Raw genomic sequence first — 25,749 nt, 5'->3', positions numbered from 1 at the left:
GGCGGGGAATCAGAGGCGGGGAATAAGAGGCAGGGAATCAAAGGCGGGGAATCAGAGGCAGGGAATCTGAGGCAGGGAATCTGAGGCAGGGAATCTGAGGCAGGGAATCAGAGGCAGGGAATCAGAGGCAGGGAATCAGAGGCAGGGAATCAGAGGCGGGGAATCAGAGGCAGGAAATCTGAGGCAGGGAATCTGATGCAGGGAATCAGAGCCGGGGATTCAGAGGCGGGGAATCAGAGGCGGGGAATCAGAGGCGGGGAATAAGAGGCGGGGAATCAATGGCGGGGAATTAGAGGCAGGGAATCTGAGGCAGGGAATCTGAGGCAGGGAATCTGAGGCAGGGAATCTGAGGCAGGGAATCAGAGGTAGGGAATCAGAGGCAGGGAATCAGAGGCAGGCAATCAGAGGCAGGGAATCTGAGGCAGGGAATCTGAGGCAGGGAATCTGAGGCGGGGAATCTGAGGCGGCGAATCTGAGGCGGGGAATCTGAGGCGGGGAATCTGAGGCGGGGAATCTGAGGTGGGGAATCTGAGGCGGGGAATCTGAGACGGGGAATCTGAGGCGGGGAATCTGAGGCGGGGATTCTGAGGCGGGGTATCTGAGGCGGGGAATCTGAGGCGGGGAATCTGAGGCGGGGTATCTGAGGCAGGGAATCTCAGGCAGGGAATCAGAGCCGGGGAATCTGAGGCGGGGAATCAGAGGCGGGGATTCAGAGGCGGGGAATCAGAGGCGGGGAATCAAATGCGGGGAATAAGAGGCGGGGAATCAAAGGCGGGGAATCAGAGGCAGGGAATCTGAGGCAGGGAATCTGAGGCAGGGAATCTGAGGCAGGGAATCAGAGGCGGGGAATCAGAGGCAGGGAATCAGAGGCGGGGAATCAGAGGGAGGGAATCTGAGGCAGGGAATCTGATGCAGGGAATCAGAGCCGGGGATTCAGAGGCGGGGAATCAGAGGCGGGGAATCAGAGGCGGGGAATAAGAGGCGGGGAATCAAAGGTGGGGAATCAGAGGCCGGGAATCTGAGGCAGGGAATCAGAGGCGGGGAATAAGAGGCGGGGAATCAGAGGCGGGGAATCAGAGGCGGGGAATAAGAGGCGGGGAATCAAAGGCGGGGAATCAGAGGCCGGGAATCTGAGGCAGGGAATCAGAGGCGGGGAATAAGAGGCGGGGAATCAGAGGCGGGGAATCAGAGGCCGGGAATCTGAGGCAGGGAATCTGAGGCAGGGAATCTGAGGCAGGGAATCAGAGGCGGGGAATCAGAGGCAGGGAATCAGAGGCGGGGAATCAGAGGCGGGGAATCAGCTGGAGGAAAAGAGATATGGGGAAAGAGAGGCAGAGAAAGAGGCGCGGAAATAGAGGCAGGGAAAGAGAGGCGGGGAATGAAAGGTGGGGAATCAGAGGCGGGGAAACAGGCGGGTTAACAGAGGCAGGTAAACATAGGTGGATAAATAGAGGCGGGGAAAGAGGCGGGCAAAACATAGTGGTTGGAAGTTGTGTGTTTAAAATGAGGTACACAAAACAGATCAAACAGTGTTGTTGAAATTGAGGGAGGGAAAGACAGGCACGGAAAGAGTGGAGGGGAAAGAGTGGAGGCGAAAGAGAGGCATACAGACAGAGGTGGGGAATCAGAGGCGGGGAATCAGAGGCAGTGAAACAGTTGGGTAAACAGAGGCGGGTAAACATAGGCGGAAAAATAGAGGCGGGGAAAGTGATGGGTGAAACATAGTGGTTGGAACTTGTGTGTTGAAAATGAGGTACACAGAACAGATCAAACAGAGTTGTTCAAATTGAGGGAGGGAAAGAGAGGCGCGGAAAGAGTGTGGGGGAAAAAGCGGAGGCTAAAGAGAGGCATACAGACAGAGGTGGGGAATCAGAGGCGGGGAATCAGAGGCGGGGAATCAGAGGCGGGCAATCAGTGGCAGGCAATCAGAGGTGGGGAATCAGAGGCGGGGAATAAGAGGCCTGGAATCAGAGGCGGGGAATCAGATGCGTGGAATCAGAGGCGGGGAATCAGGTGCGGGGAATCAGAGGCGGGGAATCAGAGGCGGGGATTCAGAGGCGGTGATTCAGAGGCTGGGAATCAGAGGCGGGGAATCAGAGGCGGGGAATCAGAGGCGGGGAATCGGACGCATGGAATCTGAGGCAGGGAATCTGAGGCAGGGAATCTGAGGCAGGAAATCTGAGACAGGGAATCTGAGGCGGGGAATCTGAGGCGGTAAATCTGAGTCGGGGTATCTGAGGCAGGGAATCTGAGGCAGTGAATCAGAGGCATGGAATCAGAGGCGGGTTATCAGAGGGGGCAAATGAGATTTGGGAAACTAGATGCAGAGAAAGAGGCATGGAAATAGAGGCAGGCAAAGAGAGGCAGGGTATCAGAGGCAGGGAATCAGAGGCGGGGAATCAGAGACAAGGAAAGAGAGGCGTGGAATCAGAGGTGCGGAATCAGAGGCAGGGAATCAGAGGCAGGGAATCAGAGGCAGGGAATCAGAGGCGGGGAATAGGAGACAGGGAATCTGAGGCAGGGAATCTGAGGCAGGGAATCTGAGGCGGGGAATCTGAGGCATGGAATCTCAGGCAGGGAATCAGAGCCGGGGAATCTGAGGTGGGGATCAGACGTGGGGATTCAGAGGCGGGGAAACAGAGGCAGGGAATCTGAGGAAAGGAATCTGAGGCAGGGAATCTGAGGCAGGGAATAAGAGGCGGGGAATAAGTGGCGGGGAATCAGAGGCGTGGAATCAGAGGCATGGAATCAGAGGCGGGTAATCAGAGGGGGCAAATCAGATTTGGGAAACTAGATGCAGAGAAAGAGGCACGGAAATAGAGGCAGGCAAAGAGAGGCAGGGTATCTGAGGCAGGGAATCTGAGGCGGGGAATCAGAGACACGGAAAGAGAGGCGGGGAATCACAGGCGCGGAATCAGAGGCAGGGAATCAGAGGCAGGGAATCAGAGGCAGGGATTTAGAGGCAGGGAATCAGAGGCAGGGAATCAGAGGCAGGGAATCAGAGGCAGGGAATCAGAGGCAGGGAATCAGAGGCAGGGAATCAGAGGCAGGGAATCAGAGGCTGGCAATCAGAGGCAGGGAATCTGAGGCAGGGAATCTGAGGCGGGGAATCTGAGGCGGGGAATCTGAGGCGGGGAATCTGAGGCGGGGAATCTGAGGCGGGGAATCTGAGGCGGGGAATCTGAGGCGGGGAATCTGAGGCGGGGAATCTGAGGCGGGGAATCTGAGGCGGGGAATCTGAGGCGGGGAATCTGAGACGGGGAATCTGAGGCGGGGAATCTGAGGCGGGGATTCTGAGGCGGGGTATCTGAGGCGGGGAATCTGAGGCGGGGAATAAGAGGCAGGGAATCAGAGGCAGGGAATCAGAGGCAGGGAATCGGAGGCAGGGAATCAGAGGCAGGGAATCAGAGGTGGGGAATCAGAGGCAGGGAATCAGAGGCGGGGAATAAGAGGCAGGGAATGAAAGGCGGGGAATCAGAAGCAGGAAATCTGAGGCAGGGAATCTGAGGCAGGGAATCTGAGGCAGGAATCAGAGGCGAGGAATCAGAGGCAGGGAATCAGAGGCGGGGAATCATAGGCAGGGAATCTGAGGCAGGGAATCTGATGCAGGGAATAAGAGCCGGGGAATCTGAGGCAGGGAATCAGACACGGGGTATCAAAGGCGGGGAATCAGAGGCGGGGAATAAGAGGCGGGGAATCAGAGGCTGGGAATCAGAGGCGGGGAATAAGAGGCAGGGAATCAAAGGCGGGGAATCAGAAGCAGGAAATCTGAGGCAGGGAATCTGAGGCAGGGAATCTGAGGCAGGAATCAGAGGCGGGGAATCAGAGGCAGGGAATCAGAGGCGGGGAATCAGAGGCAGGGAATCTGAGGCAGGGAATCTGATGCAGGGAATCAGAGCCGGGGAATCTGAGGCAGGGAATCAGACACGGGGAATCAGAGGCGGGGAATCAGAGGCGGGGAATCAGAGGCGGGGAATCAGAGGCAGGGAATCAGAGGTGGGGAATCAGAGGCAGGGAATCAGAGGCGGGGAATCAGAGGCGGGGAATCAGCGGGAGGAAAAGCGTTGTGGGGAAAGAGAGGCAGAGAAAGAGGCGCGGAAATAGAGGCAGGGAAAGAGAGGCGGGGAATGAAAGGTGGGGAATCAGAGGTGGGGAAACAGGCGGGTAAACAGAGGCAGGTAAACATAGGTGGATAAATAGCTGCGGGGAAAGAGGCGGGCAAAACATAGTGGTTGGAACTTGTGTGTTTAAAATCAGGTACACAAAACAGATCAAACAGTGTTGTTGAAATTGAGGGAGGGAAAGACAGGCACGGAAAGAGTGGAGTGGAAAGAGTGGAGGCGAAAGAGAGGCGTCGAGACAGAGGTGGGGAATCAGAGGCGGGGAATCAGAGGCGGTGAAACAGGTGGGTAAACAGAGGCGGGTAAACATAGGCGGAAAAATAGAGGCGGGGAAAGTGATGGGTGAAACATAGTGGTTGGAACTTGTGTGTTGAAAATGAGGTACACAGAACAGATCAAAGAGAGTTGTTGAAATTGAGGGAGGGAAAGAGAGGCGCGGAAAGAGTGTAGGGGAAAAAGCGGAGGCGAAAGAAAGGCATACAGACAGAGGTGGGGAATCAGAGGCGGGGAATCAGAGGCGGGGAATCAGAGGCGGGCAATCAGTGGCGGGCAATCAGAGGTGGGGAATCAGAGGCGGGGAATAAGAGGCCTGGAATCAGAGGCGGGGAATCAGAGGCGTGTAATCAGAGGCGGGGAATCAGAGGCGGGGAATCAGAGGCGGGGAAACAGAGGCGGGGAATCAGAGGCGGGGATTCAGAGGCGGGGATTCAGAGGCTGGGAATCAGAGGCGGGGAATCAGAGGCGGGGAATCAGAGGCGGGGAATAGTAGACAGGGAATCTGAGGCAGGGAATCTGAGGCAGGGAATCTGAGGCAGGGAATCTGAGGCAGGGAATCTGAGGCGGGGAATCTGAGGCGGTAAATCTGAGTCGGGGAATCTGGGGCACGGAATCTGAGGCAGTGAATCAGAGGCATGCAATCAGAGGCGGGTTATCAGAGGGGGCAAATGAGATGTGGGAAACTAGATGCAGAGAAAGAGGCACGGAAATAGAGGCAGGCAAAGAGAGGCAGGGTATCAGAGGCAGGGAATCAGAGGCGTGGAATCAGAGACAAGGAAAGAGAGGCGTGGAATCAGAGGTGCGGAATCAGAGGCAGGGAATCAGAGGCAGGGAATCAGAGACAGGGAATCAGAGGCAGGGAATCAGAGGCGGGGAATCAGAGGCGGGCAATCAGTGGCAGGCAATCAGAGGTGGGGAATCAGAGGCGGGGAATAAGAGGCCTGGAATCAGAGGCGGGGAATCAGAGGCGTGGAATCAGAGGCGGGGAATCAGGTGCGGGGAATCAGAGGCGGGGAAACAGAGGCGGGGAATCAGAGGCGGGGATTCAGAGGCGGGGATTCAGAGGCTGGGAATCAGAGGCGGGGAATCAGAGGCGGGGAATCAGAGGCGGGGAATCAGAGGCATGGAATCTGAGGCAGGGAATCTGAGGCAGGGAATCTGAGACAGGGAATCTGAGGCGGGGAATCTGAGGCGGTAAATCTGAGTCGGGGTATCTGAGGCAGTGAATCAGAGGCATGGAATCAGAGGCGGGTTATCAGAGGGGGCAAATGAGATTTGGGAAACTAGATGCAGAGAAAGAGGCATGGAAATAGAGGCAGGCAAAGAGAGGCAGGGTATCAGAGGCAGGGAATCAGAGGCGGGGAATCAGAGACAAGGAAAGAGAGGCGTGGAATCAGAGGTGCGGAATCAGAGGCAGGGAATCAGAGGCAGGGAATCAGAGGCAGGGAATCTGAGGCGGGGAATCTGAGGCATGGAATCTCAGGCAGGGAATCAGAGCCGGGGAATCTGAGGTGGGGAATCAGACGTGGGGATTCAGAGGCGGGGAAACAGAGGCAGGGAATCTGAGGAAAGGAATCTGAGGCAGGGAATCTGAGGCAGGGAATAAGAGGCGGGGAATAAGAGGCTGGGAATCAGAGGCGGGGAATCAGAGGCATGGAATCAGAGGCAGGTAATCAGAGGGGGCAAATCAGATGTGGGAAACTAGATGCAGAGAAAGAGGCACGGAAATAGAGGCAGGCAAAGAGAGGCAGGGTATCTGAGGCAGGGAATCTGAGGCGGGGAATCAGAGGCAGGGAATAGAGGCAGGGAATCAGAGGCAGGGAATCAGAGGCAGGGAATCAGAGGCAGGGAATCAGAGGCGGGGAATAAGAGGCAGGAAATCTGAGGCGGGGAATCTGAGGCGGGGAATCTGAGACGGGGAATCTGAGGCGGGGAATCTGAGGCGGGGATTTTGAGGCGGGGTATCTGAGGCGGGGAATCTGAGGCGGGGAATAAGAGGCAGGGAATCAGAGGCAGGGAATCAGAGGCAGGGAATCAGAGGCAGGGAATCAGAGGCAGGGAATCAGAGGCGGGGAATCAGAGGCTGGGAATCAGAGGCGGGGAATAAGAGGCAGGGAATGAAAGGCGGGGAATCAGAAGCAGGAAATCTGAGGCAGGGAATCTGAGGCAGGGAATCTGAGGCAGGAATCAGAGGCGAGGAATCAGAGGCAGGGAATCAGAGGCGGGGAATCAGAGGCAGGGAATCTGAGGCAGGGAAGCTGATGCAGGGAATAAGAGCCGGGGAATCTGAGGCAGGGAATCAGACACGGGGAATCAGAGGCGGGGAATCAGAGGCGGGGAATAAGAGGCGGGGAATCTGAGGCGGGGAATCTGAGATGGGGAATTTGAGGCAGGGAATCTGAGGCAGGGAATCTGAGGCAGGAATCAGAGGCGGGGAATCAGAGGCAGGGAATCAGAGGCGGGGAATCAGAGGCAGGGAATCTGAGGCAGGGAATCTGATGCAGGGAATCAGAGCCGGGGAATCTGAGGCAGGGAATCAGACACGGGGAATCAGAGGCGGGGAATCAGAGGCGGGGAATAAGAGGCGGGGAATCTGAGGCGGGGAATCAGAGGCAGGGAATCTGAGGCAGGGAATCTGAGGCAGGGAATCTGAGGCAGGGAATCAGAGGCGGGGAATCAGAGGCAGGGAATCAGAGGCGGGAAATCAGAGGCGGGGAATCAGCGGGAGGAAAAGCGTTGTGGGGAAAGAGAGGCAGAGAAAGAGGCGCGGAAATAGAGGCAGGGAAAGAGAGGCGGGGAATGAAAGGTGGGGAATCAGAGGTGGGGAAACAGGCGGGTAAACAGAGGCAGGTAAACATAGGTGGATAAATAGCTGCGGGGAAAGAGGCGGGCAAAACATAGTGGTTGGAACTTGTGTGTTTAAAATCAGGTACACAAAACAGATCAAACAGTGTTGTTGAAATTGAGGGAGGGAAAGACAGGCACGGAAAGAGTGGAGTGGAAAGAGTGGAGGCGAAAGAGAAGCGTCGAGACAGAGGTGGGGAATCAGAGGCGGGGAATCAGAGGCGGTGAAACAGGTGGGTAAACAGAGGCGGGTAAACATAGGCGGAAAAATAGAGGCAGGGAAAGTGATGGGTGAAACATAGTGGTTGGAACTTGTGTGTTGAAAATGAGGTACACAGAACAGATCAAACAGAGTTGTTGAAATTGAGGGAGGGAAAGAGAGGCGCGGAAAGAGTGTAGGGGAAAAAGCGGAGGCGAAAGAAAGGCATACAGACAGAGGTGGGGAATCAGAGGCGGGGAATCAGAGGCGGGGAATCAGAGGCGGTCAATCAGTGGCGGGCAATCAGAGGTGGGGAATCAGAGGCGGGGAATAAGAGGCCTGGAATCAGAGGCGGGGAATCAGAGGCGTGTAATCAGAGGCGGGGAATCAGAGGTGGGGAATCAGAGGCGGGGAAACAGAGGCGGGGAATCAGAGGCGGGGATTCAGAGGCGGGGATTCAGAGGCTGGGAATCAGAGGCGGGGAATCAGAGGCGGGGAATCAGAGGCGGGGAATAGGAGACAGGGAATCTGAGGCAGGGAATCTGAGGCAGGGAATCTGAGGCAGGGAATCTGAGGCAGGGAATCTGAGGCGGGGAATCTGAGGCGGTAAATCTGAGGCACGGAATCTGAGGCACGGAATCTGAGGCAGTGAATCAGAGGCATGCAATCAGAGGCGGGTTATCATAGGGGGCAAATGAGATGTGGGAAACTAGATGCAGAGAAAGAGGCACGGAGATAGAGGCAGGCAAAGAGAGGCAGGGTATCAGAGGCAGGGAATCAGAGGCGTGGAATCAGAGACAAGGAAAGAGAGGCGTGGAATCAGAGGTGCGGAATCAGAGGCAGGGAATCAGAGGCAGGGAATCAGAGGCAGGGAATCAGAGGCAGGGAATCAGAGGCAGGGAAACAGAGGCAGGGAATCAGAGGGAGGCAATCAGAGGCAGGGAATCTGAGGCAGGAAATCTGAGGCAGGGAATCTGAGGCAGGGAATCTGAGGCAGGGAATCTGAGGCGGGGAATCAGAGGCGGGGAATCAGAGGCAGGGAATCAGAGGCAGGGAATCAGAGGGAGGGAATCAGATGAAGGGAATCAGATGAAGGGAAGCTGAGGCAGGGAATCTGAGGCAGGGAATCGGAGGCAGGGAATCTGAGGCGGGGAATCTGAGGCCGAGAAACTGAGGCGGGGAATCTGAGGCGGGGAATCTGAGGCGGGGAATCTGAGGTGGGGCATCTGAGGCGGGGAATCTGAGGTGGGGAATCTGAGGCAGGGAATCTGAGGCGGGGAATCTGAGGCATGGAATCTCAGGCAGGGAATCAGAGCCGGGGAATCTGAGGTGGGGAATCAGACGTGGGGAATCAGAGGCGGGGAAACAGAGGCAGGGAATCTGAGGAAAGGAATCTGAGGCAGGGAATCTGAGTCAGGGAATAAGAGGCGGGGAATAAGAGGCGGGGAATCAGAGGCGGGGAATCAGAGGCATGGAATCAGAGGCGGGTAATCAGAGGGGGCAAATCAGATGTGGGAAACTAGATGCAGAGAACGAGGCACGGAAATAGAGGCAGGCAAAGAGAGGCAGGGTATCTGAGGCAGGGAATCTGAGGCGGGGAATCAGAGACACGGAAAGAGAGGCGGGGAATCAGAGGCGCGGAATCTGAGGCAGGGAATCAGAGGCAGGGAATCAGAGGCAGGGATTTAGAGGCAGGGAATCAGAGGCAGGGAATCAGAGGCAGGGAATCAGAGGCAGGGAATCAGAGGCAGGGAATCAGAGGCAGGGAATCAGAGGCAGGGAATCAGAGGCAGGCAATCAGAGGCAGGGAATCTGAGGCGGGGAATCTGAGGCGGTGAATCTGAGGCGGGGAATCTGAGGCGGGGAATCTGAGATGGGGAATCTGAGGCGGGGAATCTGAGGCGGGGATTCTGAGGCGGGGTATCTGAGGCGGGGAATCTGAGGCGGGGAATCTGAGGCGGGGTATCTGAGGCAGGGAATCTCAGGCAGGGAATCAGAGCCGGGGAATCTGAGGCGGGGAGTCAGAGGCGGGGATTCAGTGGCGGGGAAACAGAGGCAGGGAATCAGAGGCGGGGAATCAGAGGCGGGGAATCAGAGGCGGGGAATAAGAGGCGGGGAATCAAAGGCGGGGAATCAGAGGCAGGGAATATGAGGCAGGGAATCTGAGGCAGGGAATCTGAGGCAGGGAATCAGAGGCGGGGAATCAGAGGCAGGGAATCAGAGGCGGGGAATCAGAGGCAGGGAATCTGAGGCAGGGAATCTGAGGCAGGGAATCAGAGGCAGGGAATCAGAGGCAGGGAATCTGAGGCAGGGAATCTGATGCAGGGAATCAGAGCCGGGAATTCGGAGGCGGGGAATCAGAGGCGGGGAATCAGAGGCGGGGAATAAGAGGCGGGGTATCAAAGGCGGGGAATCAGAGGCAGGGAATCAGAGGCGGGGAATCAGAGGCAGGGAATCTGAGGCAGGGAATCTGAGGCAGGGAATCAGAGGCAGGGAATCTGAGGCAGGGAATCTGATGCAGGGAATCAGAGCCGGGGATTCAGAGGCAGGGAATCAGAGGTGGGGTATCAGAGGCGGGGAATAAGAGGCGGGGAATCAAAGGCGGGGAATCAGAGGCAGGGAATCTGAGGCAGGGAATCTGAGGAAGGGAATCTGAGGCAGGGAATCAGAGGCAGGGAATCAGAGGCAGGGAATCAGAGGCAGGGAATCAGAGGCGGGGAATCAGAGGCAGGGAATCTGAGGCAGGGAATCTGATGCAGGGAATCAGAGCCGGGGATTCAGAGGCGGGGAATCAGAGGCGGTGTATCAGAGGCCGGGAATAAGAGGCGGGGAATCAAAGGCGGGGAATCAGAGGCAGGGAATCTGAGGCAGGGAATCTGAGGCAGGGAATCTGAGGCAGGGAATCTGAGGCAGGGAATCAGAGGTAGGGAATCAGAGGCAGTGAATGAGAGGCAGGCAATCAGAGGCAGGGAATCTGAGGCAGGGAATCTGAGGCGGGGAATCTGAGGCGGGGAATCTGAGGCGGGGAATCAAAGGCGGGGAATCAGAGGCAGGGAATCTGAGGCAGGGAATCTGAGGCAGGGAATCTGAGGCAGGGAATCAGAGGCAGGGAATCAGAGGCAGGGAATCAGAGGCAGGGAATCAGAGGCGGGGAATCAGAGGCAGGGAATCTGAGGCAGGGAATCTGATGCAGGGAATCAGAGCCGGGGATTCAGAGGCGGGGAATCAGAGGCGGGGTATCAGAGGCCGGGAATAAGAGGCGGGGAATCAAAGGCGGGGAATCAAAGGCGGGGAATCAGAGGCAGGGAATCTGAGGCAGGGAATCTGAGGCAAGGAATCTGAGGCAGGGAATCTGAGGCAGGGAATCAGAGGTAGGGAATCAGAGGCAGTGAATCAGAGGCAGGCAATCAGAGGCAGGGAATCTGAGGCAGGGAATCTGAGGCGGGGAATCTGAGGCGGGGAATCTGAGGCGGGTAATCTGAGGCGGGGAATCTGAGGCGGGGAATCTGAGGCGGGGAATCTGAGGCGGGGAATCTGAGGCGGGGAATCTGAGACGGGGAATCTGAGGCGGGGAATCTGAGGCGGGGATTCTGAGGCGGGGTATCTGAGGTGGGGAATCTGAGGCGGGGAATCTGAGGCGGGGTATCTGAGGCAGGGAATCTCAGGCAGGGAATCAGAGCCGGGGAATCTGAGGCGGGGAATCAGAGGCGGGGATTCAGAGGCGGGGAATCAGAGGCGGGGAATCAGCTGCGGGGAATAAGAGGCGGGGAATCAAAGGCGGGGCATCAGAGTCAGGGAATCTGAGGCAGGGAATCTGAGGCAGGGAATCTGAGGCAGGGAATCAGAGGCGGGGAATCAGAGGCAGGGAATCAGAGGCGGGGATTCAGAGGCAGGGAATCTGAGGCAGGGAATCTGATGCAGGGAATCAGAGCCGGGGATTCAGAGGCGGGGAATCAGAGGCGGGGAATCAGAGGCGGGGAATAAGAGGCGGGGAATCAAAGGCGGGGAATCAGAGGCAGGGAATCTGAGGCAGGGAATCTGAGGCAGGGAATCTGAGGCAGGGAATCAGAGGCGGGGAATCAGAGGCAGGGAATCAGAGGCGGGGAATCAGAGGCAGGGAATCTGAGGCAGGGAATCTGAGGCAGGGAATCAGAGGCAGGGAATCAGAGGCAGGGAATCTGAGGCAGGGAATCTGATGCAGGGAATCAGAGCCGGGAATTCGGAGGCGGGGAATCAGAGGCGGGGAATCAGAGGCGGGGAATAAGAGGCGGGGTATCAAAGGCGGGGAATCAGAGGCAGGGAATCAGAGGCGGGGAATCAGAGGCAGGGAATCTGAGGCAGGGAATCTGAGGCAGGGAATCTGAGGCAGGGAATCTGAGGCAGGGAATCAGAGGCGGGGAATCAGAGGCAGGGAATCAGAGGCGGGGAATAAGAGGCGGGGAATCAGAGGCGGGGAATCAGAGGCCGGGAATCTGAGGCAGGGAATCTGAGGCAGGGAATCTGAGGCAGGGAATCAGAGGCGGGGAATCAGAGGCAGGGAATCAGAGGCGGGGAATCGGAGGCGGGGAATCAGCTGGAGGAAAAGAGATGTGGGGAAAGAGAGGCAGAGAAAGAGGCGCGGAAATAGAAGCAGGGAAAGAGAGGCGGGGAATGAAATGTGGGGAATCAGAGGCGGGGAAACAGGCGGGTAAACAGAGGCAGGTAAACATAGGTGGATAAATAGAGGCGGGGAAAGAGGCGGGCAAAACATAGTGGTTGGAAGTTGTGTGTTTAAAATGAGGTACACAAAACAGATCAAACAGTGTTGTTGAAATTGAGGGAGGGAAAGACAGGCACGGAAAGAGTGGATTGGAAAGAGTGGAGGCGAAAGAGAGGCGTCGAGACAGAGGTGGTGAATCTGAGGCGGGGAATCAGAGGCGGTGAAACAGGTGGGTAAACAGAGGCGGGTAAACATAGGCGGAAAAATAGAGGCGGGGAAAGTGATGGGTGAAACATAGTGGTTGGAACTTGTGTGTTGAAAATGAGGTACACAGAACAGATCAAACAGAGTTGTTCAAATTGAGGGAGGGAAAGAGAGGCGCGGAAAGAGTGTAGGGGAAAAAGCGGATGCGAAAGAGAGGCATACAGACAGAGGTGGGGAATCAGAGGCGGGGAATCAGAGGCGGGGAATCAGAGGCGGGCAATCAGTGGCAGGCAATCAGAGGTGGGGAACCAGAGGCGGGGAATAAGAGGCGGGGAATCAGCTGCGGGGAATAAGAGGCGGGGAATCAAAGGCGGGGAATCAGAGTCAGGGAATCTGAGGCAGGGAATCTGAGGCAGGGAATCTGAGGCAGGGAATCAGAGGCGGGGAATCAGAGGCAGGGAATCAGAGGCGGGGATTCAGAGGCAGGGAATCTGAGGCAGGGAATCTGATGCAGGGAATCAGAGCCGGGGATTCAGAGGCGGGGAATCAGAGGCGGGGAATCAGAGGCGGGGAATAAGAGGCGGGGAATCAAAGGCGGGGAATCAGAGGCAGGGAATCTGAGGCAGGGAATCTGAGGCAGGGAATCTGAGGCAGGGAATCAGAGGCGGGGAATCAGAGGCAGGGAATCAGAGGCGGGGAATCAGAGGCAGGGAATCAGAGGCGGGGAATCGGAGGCGGGGAATCAGCTGGAGGAAAAGAGATGTGGGGAAAGAGAGGCAGAGAAAGAGGCGCGGAAATAGAAGCAGGGAAAGAGAGGCGGGGAATGAAATGTGGGGAATCAGAGGCGGGGAAACAGGCGGGTAAACAGAGGCAGGTAAACATAGGTGGATAAATAGAGGCGGGGAAAGTGGCGGGCAAACATAGTGGTTGGAAGTTGTGTGTTTAAAATGAGGTACACAAAACAGATCAAACAGTGTTGTTGAAATTGAGGGAGGGAAGGACAGGCACGGAAAGAGTGGAGGGGAAAGAGTGGAGGCGAAAGAGAGGCGTCGAGACAGAGGTGGTGAATCAGAGGCGGGGAATCAGAGGCGGTGAAACAGGTGGGTAAACAGAGGCGGGTAAACATAGGCAGAAAAATAGAGGCGGGGAAAGTGATGGGTGAAACATAGTGGTTGGAACTTGTGTGTTGAAAATGAGGTACACAGAACAGATCAAACAGAGTTGTTCAAATTGTGGGAGGGAAAGAGAGGCGCGGAAAGAGTGTAGGGGAAAAAGCGGAGGCAAAAGAGAGGCATACAGACAGAGGTGGGGAATCAGAGGCGGGGAATCAGAGGCGGGGAATCAGAGGCGGGCAATCAGTGGCAGGCAATCAGAGGTGGGGAATCAGAGGCGGGGAATAAGAGGCCTGGAATCAGAGGCGGGGAATCAGAGGCGTGGAATCAGAGGCGGGGAATCAGGTGCGGGGAATCAGAGGCGGGGAAACAGAGGCGGGGAATCAGAGGCGGGGATTCAGAGGCGGGGATTCAGAGGCTGGGAATCAGAGGCGGGGAATCAGAGGCGGGGAATCAGAGGCGGGGAATCGGAGGCATGGAATCTGAGGCAGGGAAACTGAGGCAGGGAATCTGAGGCAGGAAATCTGAGACAGGGAATCTGAGGCGGGTTATCAGAGGGGGCAAATGAGATTTGGGAAACTAGATGCAGAGAAAGAGGCATGGAAATAGAGGCAGGCAAAGAGAGGCAGGGTATCAGAGGCAGGGAATCAGAGGCGGGGAATCAGAGACAAGGAAAGAGAGGCGTGGAATCAGAGGTGCGGAATCAGAGGCAGGGAATCAGAGGCAGGGAATCAGAGGCAGGGAATCAGAGGCGGGGAATAGGAGACAGGGAATCTGAGGCAGGGAATCTGAGGCAGGGAATCTGAGGCGGGGAATCTGAGGCATGGAATCTCAGGCAGGGAATCAGAGCCGGGGAATCGGAGGTGGGGAATCAGATGTGGGGATTCAGAGGCGGGGAAACAGAGGCAGGGAATCTGAGGAAAGGAATCTGAGGCAGGGAATCTGAGGCAGGGAATAAGAGGCGGGGAATAAGAGGCAGGGAATCAGAGGCGGGGAATCAGAGGCATGGAATCAGAGGCGGGTAATCAGAGGGGGTAAATCAGATGTGGGAAACTAGATGCAGAGAAAGAGGCACGGAAATAGAGGCAGGCAAAGAGAGGCAGGGTATCTGAGGCAGGGAATCTGAGGCGGGGAATCAGAGACACGGAAAGAGAGGTGGGGAACCAGAGGCGCGGAATCAGAGGCAGGGAATCAGAGGCAGGGAATCAGAGGCAGGGATTTAGAGGCAGGGAATCAGAGGCAGGGAATCAGAGGCAGGGAATCAGAGGCAGGGAATCAGAGGCAGGGAATCAGAGGCAGGGAATGAGAGGCAGGGAATCAGAGGCAGGCAATCAGAGGCAGGGAATCTGAGGCAGGGAATTTGAGGCGGGGAATCTGAGGCGGGGAATCTGAGGCGGGGAATCTGAGGCGGGGAATCTGAGGCGGGGAATCTGAGGCGGGGAATCTGAGGCGGGGAATCTGAGGCGGGGAATCTGAGACGGGGAATCTGAGGCGGGGAATCAGAGGCGGGGAATCTGAGGCGGGGAATAAGAGGCAGGGAATCAGAGGCAGGGAATCAGAGGCAGGGAATCAGAGGCAGGGAATCAGAGGCAGGGAATCAGAGGCAGGGAAACAGAGGCTGGGAATCAGAGGCGGGGAATGAGAGGCAGGGAATCAAAGGCGGGGAATCAGAAGCAGGAAATCTGAGGCAGGGAATCTGAGGCAGGGAATCTGAGGCAGGATTCAGAGGCGGGGAATCAGAGGCAGGGAATCAGAGGCGGGGAATCTGAGGCAAGGAATCTGAGGCAGGGAATCTGAGGCAGGGAATCAGAGGTAGGGAATCAGAGGCAGTGAATCAGAGGCAGGCAATCAGAGGCAGGGAATCTGAGGCAGGGAATCTGAGGCGGGGAATCTGAGGCGGGGAATCTGAGGCGGGTAATCTGAGGCGGGGAATCTGAGGCGGGGAATCTGAGGCGGGGAATCTGAGGCGGGGAATCTGAGGCGGGGAATCTGAGACGGGGAATCTGAGGCGGGGAATCTGAGGCGGGGATTCTGAGGCGGGGTATCTGAGGTGGGGAATCTGAGGCGGGGAATCTGAGGCGGGGTATCTGAGGCAGGGAATCTCAGGCAGGGAATCAGAGCCGGGGAATCTGAGGCGGGGAATCAGAGGCGGGGATTCAGAGGCGGGGAATCAGAGGCGGGGAATCAGCTGCGGGGAATAAGAGGCGAGGAATCAAAGGCGGGGAATCAGAGTCAGGGAATCTGAGGCAGGGAATCTGAGGCAGGGAATCTGAGGCAGGGAATCAGAGGCGGGGAATCAGAGGCAGGGAATCAGAGGCGGGGATTCAGAGGCAGGGAATCTGATGCAGGGAATCTGATGCAGGGAATCAGAGCCGGGGATTCAGAGGCGGGGAATCAGAGGCGGGGAATCAGAGGCGGGGAATAAGAGGCGGGGAATCAAAGGCGGGGAATCAGAGGCAGGGAATCTGAGGCAGGGAATCTGAGGCAGGGAATCTGAGGCAGGGAATCAGAGGCGGGGAATCAGAGGCAGGGAATCAGAGGCGGGGAATAAGAGGCGGGGAATCAGAGGCGGGGAATCAGAGGCCGGGAATCTGAGGCAGGGAATCTGAGGCAGGGAATCTGAGGCAGGGAATCAGAGGCGGGGAATCAGAGGCAGGGAATCAGAGGCGGGGAATCGGAGGCGGGGAATCAGCTGGAGGAAAAGAGATGTGGGGAAAGAGAGGCAGAGAAAGAGGCGCGGAAATAGAAGCATGGGAAAGAGAGGCGGGGAATGAAATGTGGGGAATCAGAGGCGGGGAAACAGGCGGGTAAACAGAGGCAGGTAAACATAGGTGGATAAATAGAGGCGGGGAAAGAGGCGGGCAAACATAGTGGTTGGAAGTTGTGTGTTTAAAATGAGGTACACAAAACAGATCAAACAGTGTTGTTGAAATTGAGGGAGGGAAGGACAGGCACGGAAAGAGTGGAGGGGAAAGAGTGGAGGCGAAAGAGAGGTGTCGAGACAGAGGTGGTGAATCAGAGGCGGGGAATCAGAGGCGGTGAAACAGGTGGGTAAACAGAGGCGGGTAAACATAGGCAGAAAAATAGAGGCGGGGAAAGTGATGGGTGAAACATAGTGGTTGGAACTTGTGTGTTGAAAATGAGGTACACAGAACAGATCAAACAGAGTTGTTCAAATTGAGGGAGGGAAAGAGAGGCGCGGAAAGAGTGTAGGGGAAAAAGCGGAGGTTAAAGAGAGGCATACAGACAGAGGTGGGGAATCAGAGGAGGGGAATCAGAGGCGGGGAATCAGAGGCGGGCAATCAGTGGCAGGCAATCAGAGGTGGGGAATCAGAGGCGGGGAATAAGAGGCCTGGAATCAGAGGCGGGGAATCAGAGGCGTGGAATCAGAGGCGGGGAATCAGGTGCGGGGAATCAGAGGCGGGGAAACAGAGGCGGGGAATCAGAGGCGGGGATTCAGAGGCGGGGATTCAGAGGCTGGGAATCAGAGGCGGGGAATCAGAGGCGGGGAATCAGAGGCGGGGAATCGGAGGCATGGAATCTGAGGCAGGGAAACTGAGGCAGGGAATCTGAGGCAGGAAATCTGAGACAGGGAATCTGAGGCAGGGAATCTGAGGCGGTGAATCAGAGACATGGAATCAGAGGCGGGTTATCAGAGGGGGCAAATGAGATTTGGGAAACTAGATGCAGAGAAAGAGGCATGGAAATAGAGGCAGGCAAAGAGAGGCAGGGTATCAGAGGCAGGGAATCAGAGGCGGGGAATCAGAGACAAGGAAAGAGAGGCGTGGAATCAGAGGTGCGGAATCAGAGGCAGGGAATCAGAGGCAGGGAATCAGAGGCAGGGAATCAGAGGCGGGGAATAGGAGACAGGGAATCTGAGGCAGGGAATCTGAGGCAGGGAATCTGAGGCGGGGAATCTGAGGCATGGAATCTCAGGCAGGGAATCAGAGCCGGGGAATCGGAGGTGGGGAATCAGATGTGGGGATGCAGAGGCGGGGAAACAGAGGCAGGGAATCTGAGGAAAGGAATCTGAGGCAGGGAATCTGAGGCAGGGAATAAGAGGCGGGGAATAAGAGGCGGGGAATCAGAGGCGGGGAATCAGAGGCATGGAATCAGAGGCGGGTAATCAGAGGGGGCAAATCAGATGTGGGAAACTAGATGCAGAGAAAGAGGCACGGAAATAGAGGCAGGCAAAGAGAGGCAGGGTATCTGAGGCAGGGAATCTGAGGCGGGGAATCAGAGACACGGAAAGAGAGGTGGGGAACCAGAGGCGCGGAATCAGAGGCAGGGAATCAGAGGCAGGGAATCAGAGGCAGGGATTTAGAGGCAGGGAATCAGAGGCAGGGAATCAGAGGCAGGGAATCAGAGGCAGGGAATCAGAGGCAGGGAATCAGAGGCAGGGAATGAGAGGCAGGGAATCAGAGGCAGGCAATCAGAGGCAGGGAATCTGAGGCAGGGAATTTGAGGCGGGGAATCTGAGGCGGGGAATCTGAGGCGGGGAATCTGAGGCGGGGAATCTGAGGCGGGGAATCTGAGGCGGGGAATCTGAGGCGGGGAATCTGAGGCGGGGAATCTGAGGCGGGGTATCTGAGACGGGGAATCTGAGGCGGGGAATCAGAGGCGGGGAATCTGAGGCGGGGAATAAGAGGCAGGGAATCAGAGGCAGGGAATCAGAGGCAGGGAATCAGAGGCAGGGAATCAGAGGCAGGGAATCAGAGGCAGGGAAACAGAGGCTGGGAATCAGAGGCGGGGAATGAGAGGCAGGGAATCAAAGGCGGGGAATCAGAAGCAGGAAATCTGAGGCAGGGAATCTGAGGCAGGAATCAGAGGCGGGGAATCAGAGGCAGGGAATCAGAGGCGGGGAATCAGAGGCAGGGAATCTGAGGCAGGGAATCTGATGCAGGGAATCAGAGCCGGGGAATCTGAGGCAGGGAATCTGAGGCGGGGAATCTGAGGCATGGAATCTCAGGCAAGGAATCAGAGCCGGGGAATCTGAGGTGGGGAATCAGACGTGGGGAATCAGAGGCGGGGAAACAGAGGCAGGGAATCTGAGGAAAGGAATCTGAGGCAGGGAATCTGAGTCAGGGAATAAGAGGCGGGGAATAAGAGGCGGGGAATCAGAGGCGGGGAATCAGAGGCATGGAATCAGAGGCGGGTAATCAGAGGGGGCAAATCAGATGTGGGAAACTAGATGCAGAGAACGAGGCACGGAAATAGAGGCAGGCAAAGAGAGGCAGGGTATCTGAGGCAGGGAATCTGAGGCGGGGAATCAGAGACACGGAAAGAGAGGCGGGGAATCAGAGGCGCGGAATCTGAGGCAGGGAATCAGAGGCAGGGAATCAGAGGCAGGGATTTAGAGGCAGGGAATCAGAGGCAGGGAATCAGAGGCAGGGAATCAGAGGCAGGGAATCAGAGGCAGGGAATCAGAGGCAGGGAATCAGAGGCAGGGAATCAGAGGCAGGCAATCAGAGGCAGGGAATCTGAGGCGGGGAATCTGAGGCGGTGAATCTGAGGTGGGGAATCTGAGGCGGGGAATCTGAGATGGGGAATCTGAGGCGGGGAATCTGAGGCGGGGATTCTAAGGCGGGGTATCTGAGGCGGGGAATCTGAGGCGGGGAATCTGAGGCGGGGTATCTGAGGCAGGGAATCTCAGGCAGGGAATCAGAGCCGGGGAATCTGAGGTGGGGAGTCAGAGGCGGGGATTCAGTGGCGGGGAAACAGAGGCAGGGAATCAGAGGCGGGGAATCAGAGGCGGGGAATCAGAGGCGGGGAATCAGAGGCGGGGAATCAAAGGCGGGGAATCAGAGGCAGGGAATATGAGGCAGGGAATCTGAGGCAGGGAATCTGAGGCAGGGAATCAGAGGCGGGGAATCAGAGGCAGGGAATCAGAGGCGGGGAATCAGAGGCAGGGAATCTGAGGCAGGGAATCTGAGGCAGGGAATCAGAGGCAGGGAATCAGAGGCAGGGAATCTGAGGCAGGGAATCTGATGCAGGGAATCAGAGCCGGGGATTCGGAGGCGGGGAATCAGAGGCGGGGAATCAGAGGCGGGGAATAAGAGGCGGGGTATCAAAGGCGGGGAATCAGAGGCAGGGAATCTGAGGCAGGGAATCTGAGGCAGGGAATCTGAGGCAGGGAATCAGAGGCGGGGAATCAGAGGCAGGGAATCAGAGGCGGGGAATCAGAGGCAGGGAATCTGAGGCAGGGAATCTGAGGCAGGGAATCAGAGGCAGGGAATCAGAGGCAGGGAATCTGAGGCAGGGAATCTGATGCAGGGAATCAGAGCCGGGGATTCAGAGGCGGGGAATCAGAGGTGGGGAATCAGAGGCGGGGAATAAGAGGCGGGGAATCAAAGGCGGGGAATCAGAGGCAGGGAATCTGAGGCAGGGAATCTGAGGCAGGGAATCTGAGGCAGGGAATCAGAGGCAGGGAATCAGAGGCAGGGAATCAGAGGCAGGGAATCAGAGGCGGGGAATCTGAGGCAGGGAATCTGAGGCAGGGAATCTGATGCAGGGAATCAGAGCCGGGGATTCAGAGGCGGGGAATCAGAGGCGGTGTATCAGAGGCCGGGAATAAGAGGCGGGGAATCAAAGGCGGGGAATCAGAGGCAGGGAATCTGAGGCAGGGAATCTGAGGCAGGGAATCTGAGGCAGGGAATCTGAGGCAGGGAATTAGAGGTAGGGAATCAGAGGCAGTGAATCAGAGGCAGGCAATCAGAGGCAGGGAATCTGAGGCAGGGAATCTGAGGCGGGGAATCTGAGGCGGGGAATCTGAGGCGGGGAATCTGAGGCGGGGAATCTGAGGCGGGGAATCTGAGGCGGGGAATCTGAGGCTGGGAATCTGAGGCGGGGAATCTGAGACGGGGAATCTGAGGCGGGGAATCTGAGGCGGGGATTCTGAGGCGGGGTATCTGAGGCGGGGAATCTGAGGCGGGGAATCTGAGGCGGGGTATCTGAGGCAGGGAATCTCAGGCAGGGAATCAGAGCCGGGGAATCTGAGGCGGGGAATCAGAGGCGGGGATTCAGAGGCGGGGAATCAGAGGCGGGGAATCAGATGCGGGGAATAAGAGGCGGGGAATCAAAGGCAGGGAATCAGAGGCAGGGAATCTGAGGCAGGGAATCTGAGGCAGGGAATCTGAGGCAGGGAATCAGAGGCGGGGAATCAGAGGCAGGGAATCAGAGGCGGGGATTCAGAGGCAGGGAATCTGAGGCAGGGAATCTGATGCAGGGAATCAGAGCCGGGGATTCAGAGGCGGGGAATCAGAGGCGGGGAATCAGAGGCGGGGAATAAGAGGCGGGGAATCAAAGGCGGGGAATCAGAGGCAGGGAATCTGAGGCAGGGAATCTGAGGCAGGGAATCTGAGGCAGGGAATCAGAGGCGGGGAATCAGAGGCAGGGAATCAGAGGCGGGCAATAAGAGGCGGGGAATCAGAGGCGGGGAATCAGAGGCCGGGAATCTGAGGCAGGGAATCTGAGGCAGGGAATCTGAGGCAGGGAATCAGAGGCGGGGAATCAGAGGCAGGGAATCAGAGGCGGGGAATCGGAGGCGGGGAATCAGCTGGAGGAAAAGAGATGTGGGGAAAGAGAGGCAGAGAAAGAGGCGCGGAAATAGAAGCAGGGAAAGAGAGGCGGGGAATGAAAGGTGGGGAATCAGAGGCGGGGAAACAGGCGGGTAAACAGAGGCAGGTAAACATAGGTGGATAAATAGAGGCGGGGAAAGAGGCGGGCAAAACATAGTGGTTGGAAGTCGTGTGTTTAAAATGAGGTACACAAAACAGATCAAACAGTGTTGTGTAAATTGAGGGAGGGAAGGACAGGCACGGAAAGAGTGGAGGGGAAAGAGTGGAGGCGAAAGAGAGGCGTCGAGACAGAGGTGGTGAATCAGAGGCGGGGAATCAGAGGTGGTGAAACAGGTGGGTAAACAGAGGCGGGTAAACATAGGCGGAAAAATAGAGGCGGGGAAAGTGATGGGTGAAACATAGTGGTTGGAACTTGTGTGTTGAAAATGAGGTACACAGAACAGATCAAACAGAGTTGTTGAAATTGAGGGAGGGAAAGAGAGGCGCGGAAAGAGTGTAGGGGAAAAAGCGGAGGCGAAAGAAAGGCATACAGACAGAGGTGGGGAATCAGAGGCGGGGAATCAGAGGCGGGGAATCAGAGGCGGGCAATCAGTGGCGGGCAATCAGAGGTGGGGAATCAGAGGCGGGGAATAAGAGGCCTGGAATCAGAGGCGGGGAATCAGAGGCGTGTAATCAGAGGCGGGGAATCAGAGGCGGGGAATCAGAGGCGGGGAATCGGAGGCAGGGAATCTGAGGCAGGGAATCTGAGGCAGGGAATCTGAGGCAGGAAATCTGAGACAGGGAATCTGAGGCGGGGAATCTGAGGCGGTAAATCTGAGTCGGGGTATCTGAGGCAGGGAATCTGAGGCAGTGAATTAGAGCCATGGAATCAGAGGCGGGTTATCAGAGGGGGCAAATGAGATTTGGGAAACTAGATGCAGAGAATGAGGCACGGAAATAGAGGCAGGCAAATAGAGGCAGGGTATCAGAGGCAGGGAATCAGAGGCGGGGAATCAGAGACAAGGAAAGAGAGGCGTGGAATCAGAGGTGCGGGATCAGAGGCAGGGAATCTGAGGCATGGAATCTCAGGCAGGGAATCAGAGCCGGGGAATCTGAGGTGGGGAATCAGACGTGGGGAATCAGAGGCGGGGAAACAGAGGCAGGGAATCTGAGGAAAGGAATCTGAGGCAGGGAATCTGAGGCAGGGAATAAGAGGCGGGGAATAAGAGGCGGGGAATCAGAGGCGGGGAATCAGAGGCATGGAATCAGAGGCGGGTAATCAGAGGGGGCAAATCAGATGTGGGAAACTAGATGCAGAGAAAGAGGCACGGAAATAGAGGCAGGCAAAGAGAGGCAGGGTATCTGAGGCAGGGAATCTGAGGCGTGGAATCAGAGACACGGAAAGAGAGGCGGGGAATCAGAGGCGGGGAATAAGAGGCGGGGAATCAAAGGCGGGGAATCAGAGGCAGGGAATCTGAGGCAGGGAATCAGAGGCAGGGAATCAGAGGCGGGGAATCAGAGGCAGGGAATCAGAGGCGGGGAATCAGAGGCAGGGTATCTGAGGCAGGGAATCTGAGGCGGGGAATCAGAGACACGGAAAGAGAGGCGGGGAATCAGAGGCGGGGAATAAGAGGCGGGGAATCAAAGGCGGGGAATCAGAGGCAGGGAATCTGAGGCAGGGAATCTGAGGCAGGGAATCAGAGGCGGGGAATCAGAGGCAGGGAATCAGAGGCGGGGAATCAGAGGCAGGGAATCTGAGGCAGGGAATCTGATGCAGGGAATCAGAGCCGGGGAATCTGAGGCAGGGAATCAGAGCCGGGGAATCAGAGGCGGGGAATCAGAGGCGGGGAATAAGAGGCAGGGAATCAGAGGCAGGGAATCAGAGGCAGGGAATCAGAGGCAGGGAATCAGAGGCAGGGAATCAGAGGCAGGGAATCAGAGGCAGGCAATCAGAGGCAGGGAATCTGAGGCAGGGAATCTGAGGCGGGGAATCTGAGGCGGGGAATCTGAGGCGGGGAATCTGAGGCGGGGAATCTGAGGCGGGGAATCTGAGGCGGGGAATCTGAGGCGGGGAATCTGAGGCGGGGAATCTGAGGCGGGGAATCTGAGACGTGGAATCTGAGGCGGGGATTCTGAGGCGGGGATTCTGAGGCGGGGTATCTGAGGCGGGGAATCTGAGGCGGGGAATCTGAGGCGGGGTATCTGAGGCAGGGAATCTCAGGCAGGGAATCAGAGCCGGGGAATCTGAGGCGGGGAATCAGAGGCGGGGATTCAGAGGCGGGGAATCAGAGGCGGGGAATCAGAGGCTGGGAATAAGAGGCGGGGAATCAAAGGCGGGGAATCAGAGGGAGGGAATCTGAGGCAGGGAATCTGAGGCAGGGAATCTGAGGCAGGGAATCAGAGGCGGGGAATCAGAGGCAGGGAATCAGAGGCGGGGAATCAGAGGCAGGGAATCTGAGGCAGGGAATCTGATGCAGGGGATCAGAGCCGGGGATTCAGAGGCGGGGAATAAGAGGCGGGGATTCAAAGGCGGGGAATCAGAGGCAGGGAATCTGAGGCAGGGAATCTGAGGCAGGGAATCTGAGGCAGGGAATCAGAGGCGGGGAATCAGAGGCAGGGAATCAGAGGCGGGGAATCAGAGGCAGGGAATCTGAGGCAGGGAATCTGATGCAGGGAATCAGAGCCGGGGAATCTGAGGCAGGGAATCAGAGCCGGGGAATCAGAGGAGGGGAATCAGAGGCGGGGAATAAGAGGCGGGGAATCAGAGGCGGGGAATCAGAGGCCGGGAATCTGAGGCAGGGAATCTGAGGCAGGGAATCTGAGGCAGGGAATCAGAGGCGGGGAATCAGAGGCAGGGAATCAGAGGCGGGGAATCAGAGGCGGGGAATCAGCTGGAGGAAAAGAGATGTGGGGAAAGAGAGGCAGAGAAAGAGGCGCGGAAATAGAGGCAGGGAAAGAGAGGCAGGGAATGAAAGGTGGGGAATCAGAGGCGGGGAAACAGGCGGGTAAACAGAGGCAGGTAAACATAGGTGGATAAATAGAGGCGGGGAATGAGGCGGGCAAAACATAGTGGTTGGAAGTTGTGTGTTTAAAATGATGTACACAAAACAGATCAAACAGTGTTGTTGAAATTGAGGGAGGGAAAGACAGGCACGGAAAGAGTGGAGGGGAAAGAGTGGAGGCGAAAGAGAGGCGTCGAGACAGAGGTGGGGAATCAGAGGCGGGGAATCAGAGGCGGTGAAACAGGTGGGTAAACAGAGGCGGGTAAACATAGGCGGAAAAATAGAGGCGGGGAAGTGATGGGTGAAACATAGTGGTTGGAACTTGTGTGTTGAAAATGAGGTACACAGAACAGATCAAACAGAGTTGTTCAAATTGAGGGAGGGAAAGAGAGGCGCGGAAAGAGTGTAGGGGAAAAAGCGGAGGCGAAAGAGAGGCATAAAGACAGAGGTGGGGAATCAGAGGCGGGGAATCAGAGGCGGGGAATCAGAGGCGGGAAATCAGTGGCAGGCAATCAGAGGTGGGGAATCAGAGGCGGGGAATAAGAGGCCTGGAATCAGAGGCGGGGAATCAGAGGCGTGGAATCAGAGGCGGGGAATCAGGTGCGGGGAATCAGAGGCGGGGAAACAGAGGCGGGGAATCAGAGGCGGGGATTCAGAGGCGGGGATTCAGAGGCTGGGAATCAGAGGCGGGGAATCAGAGGCGGGGAATCAGAGGCGGGGAATCGGAGGCAGGGAATCTGAGGCAGGGAATCTGAGGCAGGGAATCTGAGGCAGGAAATCTGAGACAGGGAATCTGAGGCGGGGAATCTGAGGCGGTGAATCTGAGTCGGGGTATCTGAGGCAGGGAATCTGAGGCAGTGAATCAGAGGCATGGAATCAGAGGCGGGTTATCACAGGGGGCAAATGAGATTTGGGAAACTAGATGCAGAGAAAGAGGCACGGAAATAGAGGCAGGCAAAGAGAGGCAGGGTATCTGAGGCAGGGAATCAGAGGCGGGGAATCAGAGACAAGGAAAGAGAGGCGTGGAATCAGAGGTGCGGAATCAGAGGCAGGGAATCAGAGGCAGGGAATCAGAGGCAGGGAATCAGAGGCAGGCAATCAGAGGCAGGGAATCAGAGGCAGGGAATCAGAGGCGGGGAATCAGAGGCAGGGAATCAGAGGCAGGGTAACAGAGGCAGGGAATCAGATGAAGGGAATCAGATGAAGGGAATCTGAGGCAGGGAATCTGAGGCAGGGAATCTGAGGCAGGGAATCTGAGGCGAGGAATCTGAGGCAGGGAATCTGAGGCGGGGAATCTGAGGCGGGGAATCTGAGGCAGGGAATCTGAGGCGGGGAATCTGAGGCGGGGAATCTGCGGCGGGGAATCTGAGGCAGGGAATCTGAGGTGGGGATTCTGAGGCATGGAATCAGAGGCAGGGAATCAGAGGCAGAGAATCAGAGGCAGGGAATCAGAGGAAGGCAATCAGAGGCAGGGAATCTGAGGCAGGGAATATGAGGCAGGGAATATGTGGCGGGGAATCTGAGGCGGGGAATCTGAGGCGGGGAATCTGAGGCGGGGAATCTCAGGCAGGGAATCTGAGGCGGGGAATCTCAGGCAGGGAATCTCAGGCAGTGAATCAGAGCCGGGAAATCTGAGGCGGGGAATCAGAGGTGGGGAATCAGAGGCGGGGAAACAGAGGCAGGGAATCAGAGGCGGGGAATCAGAGGCGGGGAATCAGAGGCGGGGAATAAGAGGC

Source organism: Narcine bancroftii, chromosome 6 (genome assembly GCF_036971445.1).
Source record: "Narcine bancroftii isolate sNarBan1 chromosome 6, sNarBan1.hap1, whole genome shotgun sequence".
Lineage (NCBI taxonomy): Eukaryota > Metazoa > Chordata > Chondrichthyes > Torpediniformes > Narcinidae > Narcine > Narcine bancroftii.
The sequence above is the reverse complement of the archived record's forward strand: the minus strand, read 5'-3'. Positions refer to the sequence as shown.